Source organism: Myxine glutinosa, chromosome 13 (genome assembly GCF_964187855.1).
Source record: "Myxine glutinosa chromosome 13, kmMyxGlut1.1, whole genome shotgun sequence".
Taxonomy (NCBI): Eukaryota; Metazoa; Chordata; class Myxini; order Myxiniformes; family Myxinidae; genus Myxine; species Myxine glutinosa.
In genome coordinates, this window is record NC_136273.1 from 76,845,391 (window position 1) to 76,859,607 (window position 14,217).

The following is a 14,217-nucleotide window of genomic DNA, read 5'->3' on the forward strand; positions in this document are numbered from 1 at the left end:
TGTACCGCTGCTCCATTGCACCCTGCCTAACAGACTTACGCCCACAGTTAACCGAATTGCGGAATGGTCTTCAAACTACACACTGACGGTGGGAAGCATTATTTACAATTGACGCTATTTTTATTTACAAAACTAACCCAGGACCTGTAATTGTTCTTTCGGGGGGGAGACAGTCTGCTCTGCATCGACGCACCATGAACGTACCCAAAAACGCACCAATACAAGCCCAAGCACCAATCGGTGCAGTCACCATTGTTCATCAATGTTCAACAATAAAATAAAATCAACAACCCCTAACCCTGCAGGTGTCTCTTGCTCTTCGGCTCCCTCTGCTGGTTATTATTATTTCTTCCAGTTGTTGTCATTCTTTTGCTTTGCTTACTGGCGGCCTATTTGCAATAAAGTGTGCCCAATGTGTCCTTTTTATTTTCTTTATTTATGGCCCACAGGGCCGACTATGTGTGGTTCACCTGTGGGGCATCGGTGCCCTGTGGCCAAGGTCCGCCAGCAAGATTTCAGGCCCTCATGGCCAGTTCCAGCAGAGGGGCCATGCCCCAACCCATGGGGTCCATAAGTGGTGCTCGGCCACAGGCATGTGGTCCATAATGTGGTGCATCGATGCAGACAGCTGGTTCTGGGAATTTCGGGCGCACAATGGCCGACCCACGCACGCTCCCCTCGGCGCCCAACGGCGCACAGGTCATGTGGGAGACAAAAGGGGAAAGACAATTGAGCGAGGGGTAAGGTCACAAGGGTACACATCAATAAGGCAATGCAAGGCGAAATGCGTACGGAGGGCGAAGTGAGAAAGCTCGTCCCTACCGTACGTCACCCCCCCTGTCACCTACCCTACCCTTGCCCTTACCCCATATGTACAAAAATCTACACATTTACAAATTCGTCACTACCGTCACGTCTTCCCCATATTTCCCCTATATCAAATTCGTCTCCACAATCCCTCTACTTCAAAATTTGCCATCACCAAATTCATCATCAATCCTCATAAGGAGGCAGAGATGGAATTACGCACAGTGTCACACCCACGTCATGATGCGTCTCACAATCCAAACATTTGCATCATAAAAAATAATCAAAACATCGCATGGTGTGGAGTACCTGTCACCTCAGGTGAGTGGATGCAGATGGTGCGAGGAGATCCTTCATCCTAACTATTTTCTAAATGACTTTAACACACTTTACACTACCCGGGGTCTTTCCCTGCCAATCCATTGGCCAACTTACACTATGGGTTCTAATAACCAATTCCCATTGCCCAAACTGTGGTGCTTCTCAATTTGGGGTCTCACTCCCCCGATTCATTTCCCGGTGCCCTCGCACAATTTCTGGGCTGCGACGTGTAACTCTCCCAGCAGGTCTACCCACCTGCACACCTCCACCACTGTAGTTGCCACCCGAACTTACCTAGCTCCTCACCCTAACCTATCTAACTGGGGCAGGCCCCTCCTGGCTCTGTCACCCCACTCGGTGCCCTCTGGCACTGGGCTACCCGGGTCCGTCCTCCGGATCCTCGGGCCCCATCCACAACTACCGGCTCCCAGAGCCCACCTGCGGCCTCACCTGGCCGACATCCTCACAGTGGTGGAGTGCCCAACCAACTACACACACTAACAGGCTACACGCCCAGCCATTTCCACAACACTAATGCACCCATCCAAATACCATTCTGTCACCCGCACCACAGATGCCAATATCCAACCACAATTTACCTGTACCCTCTACCTAACACTTACACTACCCGCCCCGGGTATCCGTGATGGGGGTCCACTCTTCCCCCATTCACACCTTCGCACCATCCACTCCACTCCACAATTTCCACCATTCTCACTCCACGACCATCCATTCCAATCCTCCAGACCATTTATTCCATACACCTGTCTTTCATTCACCTGTCGTTGCACACCTGTGCAATCCTACCTGGTGCCACCTGCACCCTCCTCCTCTTCCTGGACCATTTGGTCAACACAACACGCAATCACCACTACTCCCTCATACACTGCTCCACACACCTGTTTAGTTGCACACCTGTGCAATCACACCTGTTCCATTCTCACCTGTTCAATCCTCACACACACGGCATCATCTCAGCTAACTACTCCCCTCTGAAACTTGCGCTTCCCAGTCGCCCCTTTAAACTATTGCGCTCCCTCGTCATTATAATCCACACTAATCTACCTGCGTCCCCACTACAGGTATCAGTCACTAACTAAACTTAACGTTACCTCATGTCATCTTCGCTAGATCTCTACAATTATCCAAGCCCTCCCTGGCTCGGTTGTCATAGCCACCCCATAATCTATTGCGCATTTGCCCCACCTGTGAGGGATGGTGGATTTGCCATCCCACCACATCGGGGGTCTCTCATCAATTTTGCTCGTCCACATTCCAACCAATTCAAAAATTTTCCATTTACTGCCAATTCTACCCACTATTACAAATTTCGTATCGAATCACTACCATTATCACTATCACCCGTCTACTTATTACATCCTCTCGGTGCGCCAATTCACGTCTACAGCCCGGCTTCGTACAGCCGAGCAATGAACGCGGATTCTTTTGTGCCAGCCGCTGGATACATCCCGCATTCGTGGCAGGGACGGGGGCTTACCCGTGCCGAGATCCCATGCACCATCTCGGCACGGAGCCATCCACTGTCCCGATCTCGACCTGCCGGCACGTCTCAATAGCAAGTGGTCGCCATGACGACCCTTCCTATCGAGCTGCCCGCTCCGCCTAGTGGAGCCCGGACGCGGCCGTTCCACGCGAGGCCCAGCGTGGATCGCGCACGGCGGTCCTTTCGAACCCGCCGTGGCTCGGATCCCCGCTGGTTCTCGCGGCACGCGAAGCCCGGCACGCACCGAGGGCCCGATTCGGCTATAAGTCGTTCTAACCTCGAGCCTGGTTACCGTCGACGCTTCACCTGGATTCTTACAAGCATACGCTACCCCTTTCTTGCTCATACATGCAGCTGTTCCCATTCTCCTCGTACCTTTCCTTACACACCTCGGTACACTCATTCCGCTCGCCGACTTGGTCACACACCTGACCACCGAACACTTTGGCACACATTCGTTGGTCGCACACCTCACCAACACACCTCTTCGCGCCCCCTCCTCGGTCACTTCCTCTGTGACAATCACAGGTGTGCTCTCATTCGCACACCCAACCACGTGCCTCACTACCAACTCAAATGTGCCTTCCCACACACGCTCTACCATTCCAGGTGTGCATCCTTCCATTCCAGGTGTACATCCTCGCTCACCTGTCACAACCAACTCACGCTCCGTTTCACTCTCACTACTCTCACCTCCATTCTTGACAGCGCACTCACCCTTACTCTCGACAGCATGCGCTTTCCCCATGCACCCGTCCGTTACACACCTCTCTCGCGCACACTTTTTCGTTACTTCCTCCGTAACACTCACCACACCGCGCTTCCATGTACCCCCTCGCACACGCGCTTCGACCAACTCACTCTTGACGGCACACTCACTCCTCGGCGTGCACTTTTTCCTCACACACCCCATGGTCGGACATTCTCGCACACCTCTTTTTTCGCACACCTGACCTGTCACACTTCACCAACGGCCTTTCACGAACACCCGGATCCAAACCAATCCCCAAGCCGACTGAAGCTTTCCTCACATCATATACATTGCCACTCACCTCCGTACTTCGTCTTCGCACCTCCTTTTCCACCTGCAAACTTTTTATTTGGTTAGTGAGCATCACATCATGAGTTGAGCACCGACCTTGCACATATTCCATTACCTCCTCCTGGATTTCTCTCTTAGTTTCTGTCCGTCCCTTCTTAATTTCACTCACCTCTTCTTCCACTTCCTCTAGTTTTTGTTTAACCTCTTTTATTTCTCGGTGCGTCTCCTCAAGTTCGTCCTCTAGGGCTACCGTGACCGTCTCTATGTGCATCCTCACCTGCCGATCCTTTGTCTCCATTATCTCTGTCACCTCGTCCACCCTCTTCGTCAATCCCTCATGTACCATTTGACATTCCTTTTGTGTCGCTATTAATTCATTTTTAATGTCCTTTTGTGTCGCTTTTAAACCCCCGATGATTGCAGTGTTCTTTTCCACTTGGTCCGCTAGTTCCTTTTGTCCCACTGTCAGCTGTTCTACTCCTTTCGTCAGATCTTCTATTCCCCCCTGTAACTTAGCCGTATTATTTCTCACCTCTTCCTCTATACGCTTTTCGCCTCGCTTTACCTCTTCGCGTAGCCCCGAGACCTCCTCACCCACACCCCGTCGTATCTCCTCCTTCATCTCCCCCATCTCTTTTGTAGATGCCACCCTCGTCTGTCCCAATTCATCCCTCTGAGCATCCAGTTTGGTTTCTACCCCGATTTTTACCTCCTCTATCTGCTCTCCCATTTGTTTAATTTCTCGGGCGGATTGCTCCCCTATCTCCCGCAATTTGCCTTCCATCCTGTTTTCTAGCCCCATTAACCCATTTTTCACCCCTTCTAACTGATTCTCCTGGGCAGCCATTCTATTTTCCACCCCCGTTAACCCATTCTTTACTTCTTTTATCCCGTTGTCTAACCCCTCAAAATTATTGTCTAACTTCCCAAATTTCTTGTCTAACTCCTCCCCAGTACCCCTCGCTTCGTCCCTCATTACCCCCATTTGGCCCCCCATTACGCCCATTTGGCCCCCCATTACGCCCAATTGCTCACTCTGAGCCCTTATTTGCTCACTCTGAGCATCCATAAGGGCCTTCATTTGGATCATAAAAAGGCCCCAATCCATCGGCGGCGCTGCTACGGTCACGGGCGTGGCTAAATTTGGCGCCACAATAACCATGTGCGCGAGGCCGCCATTTTGTGCACCTGATACACCCTCAACCACCTCATTGCTCTCCTCTTCCCTTTCTTCCCCGAAGTCCTGGGTTACTTCTAACCCCTCTATCTCTCCCACCGGCATCCCGTCGCCTTGAACAGCCATGGCGCGATTTCAAAATTCGGGTTTTACTTTATAAAACAAAATAAATTTCGGTACTTTATAATTTTGAGCGCGTGAATAGCGCTCCGGATCGATCTCACTCCCCGACACCAATTGTTACAGGTCGCGGACAGATGTTATAGACCGAGCGGTGGTGTAAGACCGCGACCTAACAAAACTCACCCGATTCACCCAGAACTTTGGCCGTATCGCACCGTAGCTGCTCAATGAGGGAAAAGACAAAAACGACGAATGCAAAGAGGAAAAGGAATTAAAACGAGAAGACGTACAGACGAGTAATGGGGTTTATTATTTACACACACAAGCAAAAAGGAGCAATTAAGTTTATTTACAACACATAAGACGCAGGTGACACAGTGCAAATACTAGCTTATCTACAGGCTTAACTTATCCCAGGACAGAACAAACAAAAGACACTGACTCACGCGGGGAATTGCAGGAATCGCAGGATGTGGAGGGCTGGAGGGAGAGGGAGGTCCAAAGGGGGGTCATGCAGCACGATCGGCGCGTTTAGCAGCCGCCGTTCCTTTTCGGCCCTGCTCCAAACCGCCGCCCAGGCCCCAAGCGGCTGTGGTGTCGCTGCTGCTGCCGCCTCCACTTGCCTTGCCAGGCCTTGTCCCACTCGTCTAAACCCTCAACTCTTTCTTGGTCCCTCACTCTTTACCACCACTCTCTTGACGACCAACTCAGACCAACTCAGACCTCTCTCACCAAGACCAACCCTTTGTGACCAACCGACTCAGACCCTCTACTGGCAACCGACTCAGACCAACTCAGAGTGCATCTCTCACCAACTCCTCGTGACCACTTCCGTTTTGCGCCTTTTATAGCGCCTCCAGCGATTACGCCCCCGGCGTTTTGGACACGCCCATCGGGGTGCTCACCTCGGCCCTGGTTGGTCGCGCGACCCTCGGGCTCCGCCCTGGATGACGACGGGCGGGCACGCCCCTCCTCCCCTCTGACGAGGTGGAGACACGCCTTTCTTCTCCGACTCAAAGCACATGGTCAATGGCGGTTATTGGAGGGGAGGTGATTGGGAATCGAGGGCTCAGCAGTGACGAGAGGGGATGTAATATGGAAATGGAGGTTTTGGGGATGGGAAGGAAAGGGAGATTTTTGGGGATGGGAAGGAAAGGGGATCTATTCTCTTTCACTGGTGCAATGGAGTATTTCAATTAATGGAAGACACAGCCTTACACTAATACACATAATAAGGATATAACTGTCAAAAAAGATATATCGTGTCCTGCATGTATGTTTTATGGACTAACTACGGAAACGCCCTTTGACCTTTATACAACCACAAACGGAGGGAGGAGGGGTGATATTTTACAACAACCTTTTACAACAACCTTTTACAACAACGTTTTACAACAACAATAAAATTAAAAAAACATTCTCATATCCACAACAATATATATATATTGTAACGAATTTGAGGAAGTGTAAAGAATGTGAGAATTATGGTTTTGTTGTGTGTAAATGGCACCCTCCATAATGTAAAGAAAGGTCGAAGCTCGTCCTCTTAGTTAATTCCATAAACCTACACACAGGGCACCATATATCGTTTTAAATAGTTAGTCCCTTATTCTATGTAGGTTAAGGATGTGTTTCCCAATAGTTTGACTCTTCATTGCACCGAATTAAATCAGAGTAGGTCCCTCTGACGCCCCATGGCATCTTCCAAGTGACAGGTTTGCCAGGTTTGCCAGGTTTGCTGCAATTGACTTCTTTAGCCACTTTGCTGCATTTTCATCTCCCGTCCACTTTGCTGCATTTGACTCCATTTGACGAGGTAACCACGAAGAAGAAAGGCGGGTCTCCACCTCGTCATAGAGGGGAGGAGTGAGTCGGCCCCGCTCATCCAACCCAGAACGAGGGGTTTGGCTTGAGAGGGTGGAGAGAGAACGATCGGGGAGGTTCGCAAAGGTTGAAGGGCGGAGCCTATATAACCCGCAGCAGGACGCTCCCCACAGAGAGATGAGTTCTAAGTCCAAGAGATGCGCTGGAGATGAGCAGGTGTGACCAAGCCGCCGTGATACGTGCCGCGCTGCAGGGGAAACGGACCGAGGCAACGCAAGGAGCGCGTGAGGCAGCAGTACGGAGAAGGGTTCAGCAAGAAGCGTGGGACCGCGGGAGTTCGCGCGACCGCGGCTCGGCTTTTTGACGGCGGTGCCTTCTGGCCCGACCGTGCCCAGGCCCCGCTGAACCTTCCTTGCCTCTCAAAGCCATCCATCTCCAAGCCATTCGTTCCTGGCTGCATTTCCCCGTGTAAGTGTGAATGTTCGTCCGTCTTCCACGTTGTCCTGGGGTTTATTAATTAAGCTTGTATAGGTAAGCTAATGATTTCACTGTGTCTCCTGCTCCTTTCCATTTCCCTGTATATAACCTTGACTGCTCTCTTTGCTTTGACTTGTGTAAATAATTAATAAACCCTGTTATTCCTCCGTACTTCTTCTTCTTCTTCATTCTCATTCGGTCGCTTTAGTGGTTTCAATATTGAGTGTACGTGGCGCGATACGCCAACGTTCAGGATCGGGTTTAGTGAAGGCTAATGACTCGAACTTCGGGTTGCTAAAAACCGCTCGGCAACTAACTAGACCATCCAAACAGGGGTTCGAGCGGTACTTGTCTCCCTAGTCTGCGGAGGGACGGATAAAGGTATTTGGGATAAACCCTGGGCCCATAACCCTGATCCGTTCCATCCCGCGGGACAGCGTTACAAGTGCCAGGAGCAGAGATGGTCAGCTTAACAAGACAAGGGACTAACCACCCCTTGCTAAGAGGGAAGAGCCGTACTCCGTATCCGTAACAATTGGTAGTCAGGAGTTGGGATTCGAACCTGGGACTAAATTTATTTAGCCCAAATTTTGGACATCAATTGTACTATTGGCCTTAACAATTGGTGTCTGGGAGTGAGATTCGAGGCCCGAACCAAATTTTCTATAACATCAAAAAATTTGGTCGAAATTACGAGCGGCCGAAATTTTGTTTAACATCCCAAATTGAGTCAACTTTTAACATCCTCAACCACCAGTAAAACATTGCTTCAAAAAGGGGACCGAAAAACAACAACAACCACAGTTCCCGAAAAAGGCCAACACCCGCTTGCGGGGAAAAATGGCCTCTAAAGGTGGTTTTTATCCCAAATTGAGTCGTGCCATGGACAATCAAGGCGATCGGATGCAGGTGGGTGAGCTAGAAGAGGGGTTAGGGGTAACCCAGGACCACAGGGAAGAAATGGAGGAGAGCAATGAGGAGGTGGTTGAGGGAGTATCAGGCGCACAAAATGCCGCCCTCGCGCACGTGGTTGCAGAGGCACAAAACGGCGGCGCTGCGGCAGCCGAGTCCGCAGTGCTGGGGAAATTGGACCTCTTCGCGGCGCAGATGATGGGGTATATGAAAAAAATGGCTGAAAAATCCAGCAGGGACATGGACAATAAATTTGAGGGTTTAGACAAGAAATTTGAGGGTTAGACAAGAAATGTGAGGGGTTAGACAATAATTTTAAAGGGTTAGACAACGGGATAAAAGAGGTGAAGAATGGGTTAACGGGGTTGGAAAATAGAATGGCTGCCCAGGAGAACCAGATGGAAGGAATGAAGAATGGGTGAATGGGGTTAGAAAACAGGATGGAAGACAAATTGCGGTCAATAGGGGAGCAATCCGCCCAGGAAATTAAACAAATGGGAGAGCAGATAGAGGAGGTGAAAATCGGGTTGGAAGGTAAACTGGATGCTCAGAGGGATGAATTGGGACAGATGAGGGCGGCATCTACTAAAAAGATGGAGGAGATGGGGGAGGAAATAAGATGAGGTTTAAGCGAGGAGGTCTCGGGGGTACGCGAGGAGGTAAAGCGAGGTGAGAAGCGTATGGAGAAAGAGGTGAGAAATAGCACGGCAAAGTTACAAGGGGGCATAGAAGATCTGATGCAGGAGGTGGAACAGCTAACGGTGGGACAAAAGGAATTAGTGGAGCAGGTGGAAAAGAACACTGCGGTACTAGGAGGGTTAAAGGCGACACAAAACGAAATCAAAAGCGACGAAGAGGGAATGTCAGATGGTACGTGAGGGACTGACAATGAGGTTGGACGAGGTGACGGAGGCAATTGAGACGAAGGACCGGGAGGTGAGGACGCACATAGAGACGGTAAAGGAAAAATTAGAGGAAGAAATCGAGGAGACGCACCGGGAAATAAAAGAGGTGAAGCAAAAGTTAGAGGATGTGGAAGAGGGGATGAGTGAAATTAAGAAGAGATGGAGGGAAACTAAGAGGGAGATAAGGGAGGAGGTGATGGAATATGTACAAGGTCGGTGCTCAAATCGTGATGGTGTGCTCGCCAACCAAATAAAGAGTTTGCAGGTGGCGAAGGAGGTGCGGAGACGAGGTGCCGAGGTGAGTGGCGATATACGCGGAAATGTATATGGTGTGAGGGGAGCTTCAGTCGGCTTGGGGGTTGGTTTGGACCCGGGTGTTCGTGAGAGGCCGCTGGTGAAGTGTGCCACAGGTACGGAGTGTATGGACAGAGGAGGTGTGCGAGAATGTCCGACTCTGGGATGTGTGAGGAAAAAGTGCGCACCGAGGAGTGAGTGTGCTGTCGAGAGTGAGTTGGTCATAGCGCGTGTGCGGGGGGGCACATGGAAGCGCGGGATGGGGAGTGTTACAGGGGATGTGACGGGAGAATGCACACCTGTGGTGAGTGTTACGGAAGGTGTAACGGGAGAGTGTGCGCAAGAGGATGCGCGAGAAAGGTGTGTAATGGACGGGTGCATGAGGAAAGAGTGCGCTGTCAAGAGTGAGGGTGAATGCGCGACCGAGAGTGGTGGTGAAAGTAGTAAGAGTGACACCGAGCGTGAGTTCGTTGTGGCAGGTGAGAGAGGATGTACACCTGGAATGGAAGGAAGCACACCTGAGATGGTCGAGCGCGTGTGGTAATGCACACTGGAGTTGGTAGTGAGGCACGTGGTTGGGTGTACGGAGGAGAGCACACCTGTGGTTGTCACCGAGGAGGTGACCGAGGAGGGGGCACGAAGAGGTGTGTTGGTGAGGTGTGCGAACGACGAGTGTGTGCCAAGGTGTGCGGTGGTCAGGGGTGTGACAAAGTCTGTAAGCGGATTGAGTGTACCTGGGTGTGTAAGAGAAGGTGCAATGACTAGGAGCATGGGAACGGCTGGATGTATGAGCAAGGAACGGGCTGCGGGGTGTAAGCATGCAAGTGGAGCATTGACGCTAAACGGGATAGCGGTGAGAGCGACTTATAGCCGAAGCGGGCCTTCGGTGCGTGCCGGGCAGCTTCGTGTGCCGCGGGGACCCGTGGGGATCGTGACCGCGGCGGTTTCGAAAGAACCGCCATGCGGGATCCACGCCGGGCCTCGCTCTGAACGGCCGTGGTCCGTGCTCCGCTAGGCGGAACGGGCGGCCCGGTAGGAAGGGTCGTCATGGCGACCCCCTTTTGTTGAGGCGTTCCGGCAGGGCGAGATCGGGCCATTGGACGGCTCCGTGCCGAGATGGTGCGTTGGATCTCGGCCCGAGTAAACCTTGCCTGCACCGAATGCCGGACGGATCCAACCGCCGGCACCAAGCAACCCGCATTCATTGCTCGGCTTTGCGAAGCCGAGCTTTAGAAGTGAATTGGCGCACCGAGAGGCTCTAGTGAGTAGACTGTGATGAGGATAGTGTTTTGGACCTGAAATTGAAAAGCAAAATTTGATGATTGGCAAAGGATTCGCAGATGATTGGTAGTGATTGGCAAATTTTTAATTGGCTGAAATTTGATGCGCAAAATTGGTAGTGAGAGATACCCGATGTGGTGGGATGGCAACTCTGCCATCCCTCACAGCGGGGGCAAAGGAGCACTAGTTTTATGGGGTTGGCAGTGAAAACTAGCCCGGGAAGGTTAGGATATAGTGTGTAGGGACCTAGAGATTGACAATAGGTAACGCTAAGGTTAGGTAGTGACAATGATACCTGTAGTGGGGACGCAGGTAGATTCGTTTGGATGATAATGACTTGGTATGTGCTTAGTTTAAAGGGAAGACAGGGAGCACTAAGTTAGCAGGGCACCAGGTAGTTCAGATGATGCCGTGTGAGTGTTGGAGGTGTATTCAGAAGTGTATTGTGAAAAGTGTATGAGTGAGTGTTGATATCGAGCAAATGAGGAATTGCGGGGCAATGCTCGGGAGAGATGTGTGTGACCGTGGGAGAATTTGGGTGCCTGAGGCAATGGTGTTTGAGAATTGAAAGTGTATTGAGCAGGGTATGAGTAAATGATTGTGATTGTGAGTTGTATTGAGATTGCACAGGTGTGCAACTGAACAGGTGTATGGAGCAGTGTATGACGGAGTGATGGTGATGTGTGTTGTGTTGACCCAAATGGTCCAGGGAGGAAGGAGGGTGCAGGTGGCACCAGGTGAGATTGCACAGGTGTGCAACTGCAGGTGGATGGAGAATGGTGGTGTGGAATACATGGAGTGTGGAATATATGGAGTATGGAATGGATGGTCGTGGAGTGAGTATGGTGGAAACTGTGGAGTGGAATGGATGGTGCGAAGGTATGGATGGGGGAAAGGAGGATGGACCCCATCACAAATACCCGGGGAGGGTAGTTTAAGAGTTAGGTAGAGGGTATAGGTAAATTGTGGTTGGATATTGGCATCTGTGGTGCGTGTGGAAGAATGGAGGTTGAATGGGTGCATTAGTGACGTGGAAATGGCTGGGCGTGTAGCCTGTTAGTATGTGTAGTTGATTGGGCACTCCACCACTGTGAGGATGTCGGCCAGGTGAGGCCGCAGGTGGGCTCTGGGAGCCGTTAGAGTTGTGGATGGGGCCCAAGGATCCGGAGGACGGACCCGGGTAGCCCAGTGCCAGAGGGCACGGAGGGGTGACAGAGCCAGGAGGGGCCTTCCCCAGTTAGATAGGTTAGGGTGAGGAGCTAGGTAAGCTCGGGTGGCAACTACAGTGGTGGAGGTGTGCAGGTGGGTAGACCTGCTGGGAGAGCCACACGCCCCAGTCCTGAAATTGTGCAAGGGCACAGGGAGTTGAATCGGGGGAGTGAGACCCCAAATTGAGAAGCACCACAGTTTGGTCAATGGGAATTCGTTTTTAGAACCCATAGTGTAAGTTGGCCAGGGTAGTGTAAAGTGTGTTAAAGTCATTTAGAAGGTAGTTAGGATTAAGAATCTCCTTGCACCATCTACATCCACTCACCTGAGGTGACAAAGCTCCACACCATGCCGTGGTTTGTTGGTTTTTATTATTTTTGTTGTGCAAATGTCTGGAATGTGAGACGCATCATGACGTGGGTGTGACATTGTGCTTTGTTGTTCCATCTCTCCCTCCTTATGAGGATTGATGATGAATTGGTGATGGCAAATTTTGGTTAGAGGGATTGTGGTGACGAATTTGGTATAGGGGAAATATGGGGGAGACGTGACAGTAGTGACGAATTTGTAAATGTGTAGGTTTTTGTAAATATGGGGAGGGGCAAGAGAGGGGTAGTGTAGGTCACATGTGGGGGGCGTACGGTAGGGACGAGCATTTCTCACTTCGCTCTCCGTACGCACCTCGTCCTGCATTGCCTTATTGATGTGTACCCATGCGACCCTACCCCTCGCTCACCTGTCTTTTTCCCCCCCTTGTCTCCCACCCAAGGACTGTGCACCACTGGGCGTCGAGGGGAGCGTGCGGAGGTCACCTTGTGTGCCAGGACCCTCGCAACCAGCATGCATTGCATTGATGTACCACTTTATGGACCGCTGTTCTGCAGCCAAGTACCACTTGATGGACCCCAGGTTCTGGGGCAGGGCACCTCTGTTGGAGACTGGCCATAGTGGCCAGGTAATCTTGCTTGCGGACCTCGGTAAGGTGGCACCTATGCCCAACAGGTGGACCATCCTTAGTTGGCCCTATGGCCCTAAATTAAAAAAATGGACACTTTGTGCTTTTTATTTCCAAGTAGGCCGCATGAAACAAGAAGACATCGGGAAGAACATCGGCCCAGCAGAGAAGGAGAAGACCACCACCAGTTGTTTTTTTTGTGTGTTTATTGCAAACAGTAATGACTGTGCACTGGTTGGTGCGTTTGGTGGTTGGTGCTTTTGGGTGCTTTGGTGTTATTGGAACTGGTGCATCGATGCAATGCGTGCTGTCTCCTCCCTCCCAACAGGAATTTCCTTCTCTTTGTTTCCCGAAAAAGAAAAAAAACACAGGTCCTGGGTTGCGTTGTAAATAAGAAATAACGTCACTGTAAATAATGCTCCCCACCGTAAATGTATAGTTTGAAATCAATTCCGCAATTCGGTTATCCTGTGGGCGCAAGTCTGTTAGGCAGGGTGCAATGCAGCAGGGGGACATATTTATTTGTGTTTTAAAATTGTCGCACTCAGGGTCAGGTTAATTGTAGAGGGAATTACACCTATGTGTCACACTAAAAGTAAAGTTTTATAGGCCCGAGCACGGGCCTGAAGGAAGGAGGGTGCAGTGTAACGAATTTGAGGAAGTGTAAAGAATGTGAGAATTATGGTTTTGTTGTGTGTAAATGGAACCCTCCGTAATGTAAAGAAAGGTCGAAGCTCGTCCTCTTAGTTAATTCCATAAACCTACACATAGGGCACCATATATCCTTTTAAATAGTTAGTCCCTTATTCTATGTAGGTTAAGAATGTGTTTCCCAATAGTTTGACTCTTCATTGCACCGAATTAAATAAGAGTAGGTCCCTCCGATGCCCCATGGCATCTTCCAAGTGCCAGGGTTGCCAGGTTTGCCAGGTTTGCTGCAATTGACTTCTTGAGCCACTTTGCTGCATTTTCATCTCCCGTCCACTTTGCTGCATTTGACTCCATTACGCATGAGGTAACCACGAAGAAGAAAGGTGGGTCTCCACCTCGTCATAGAGGGGAGGAGTGAGTCGGCCCCACTCATCCAACCCAGAATGAGGAGTTTGGCTTGAGTGGGCGGAGAGAGAACGATCGGGGAGGTTAGCAAAGGTTGAAGGGCGGGGCCTATATAACCCGCAGTGGGACGCTCCCCACAGAGAGATGAGTTCTGAGTCCAAGAAATGCGCTGGAGATGAGCAGGTGTGACCAAGCCACCGTGATACGTGCCGCGCTGCAGGAGAAACGGACCAAGGCAACGCAAGGAGCGCGCGAGGCAGCACTACGGAGAAAGGAACTTCGCCCGCGCAGTTTGGGACCGCGGGAGTTCGTACGACCGCGGCTCGGCTT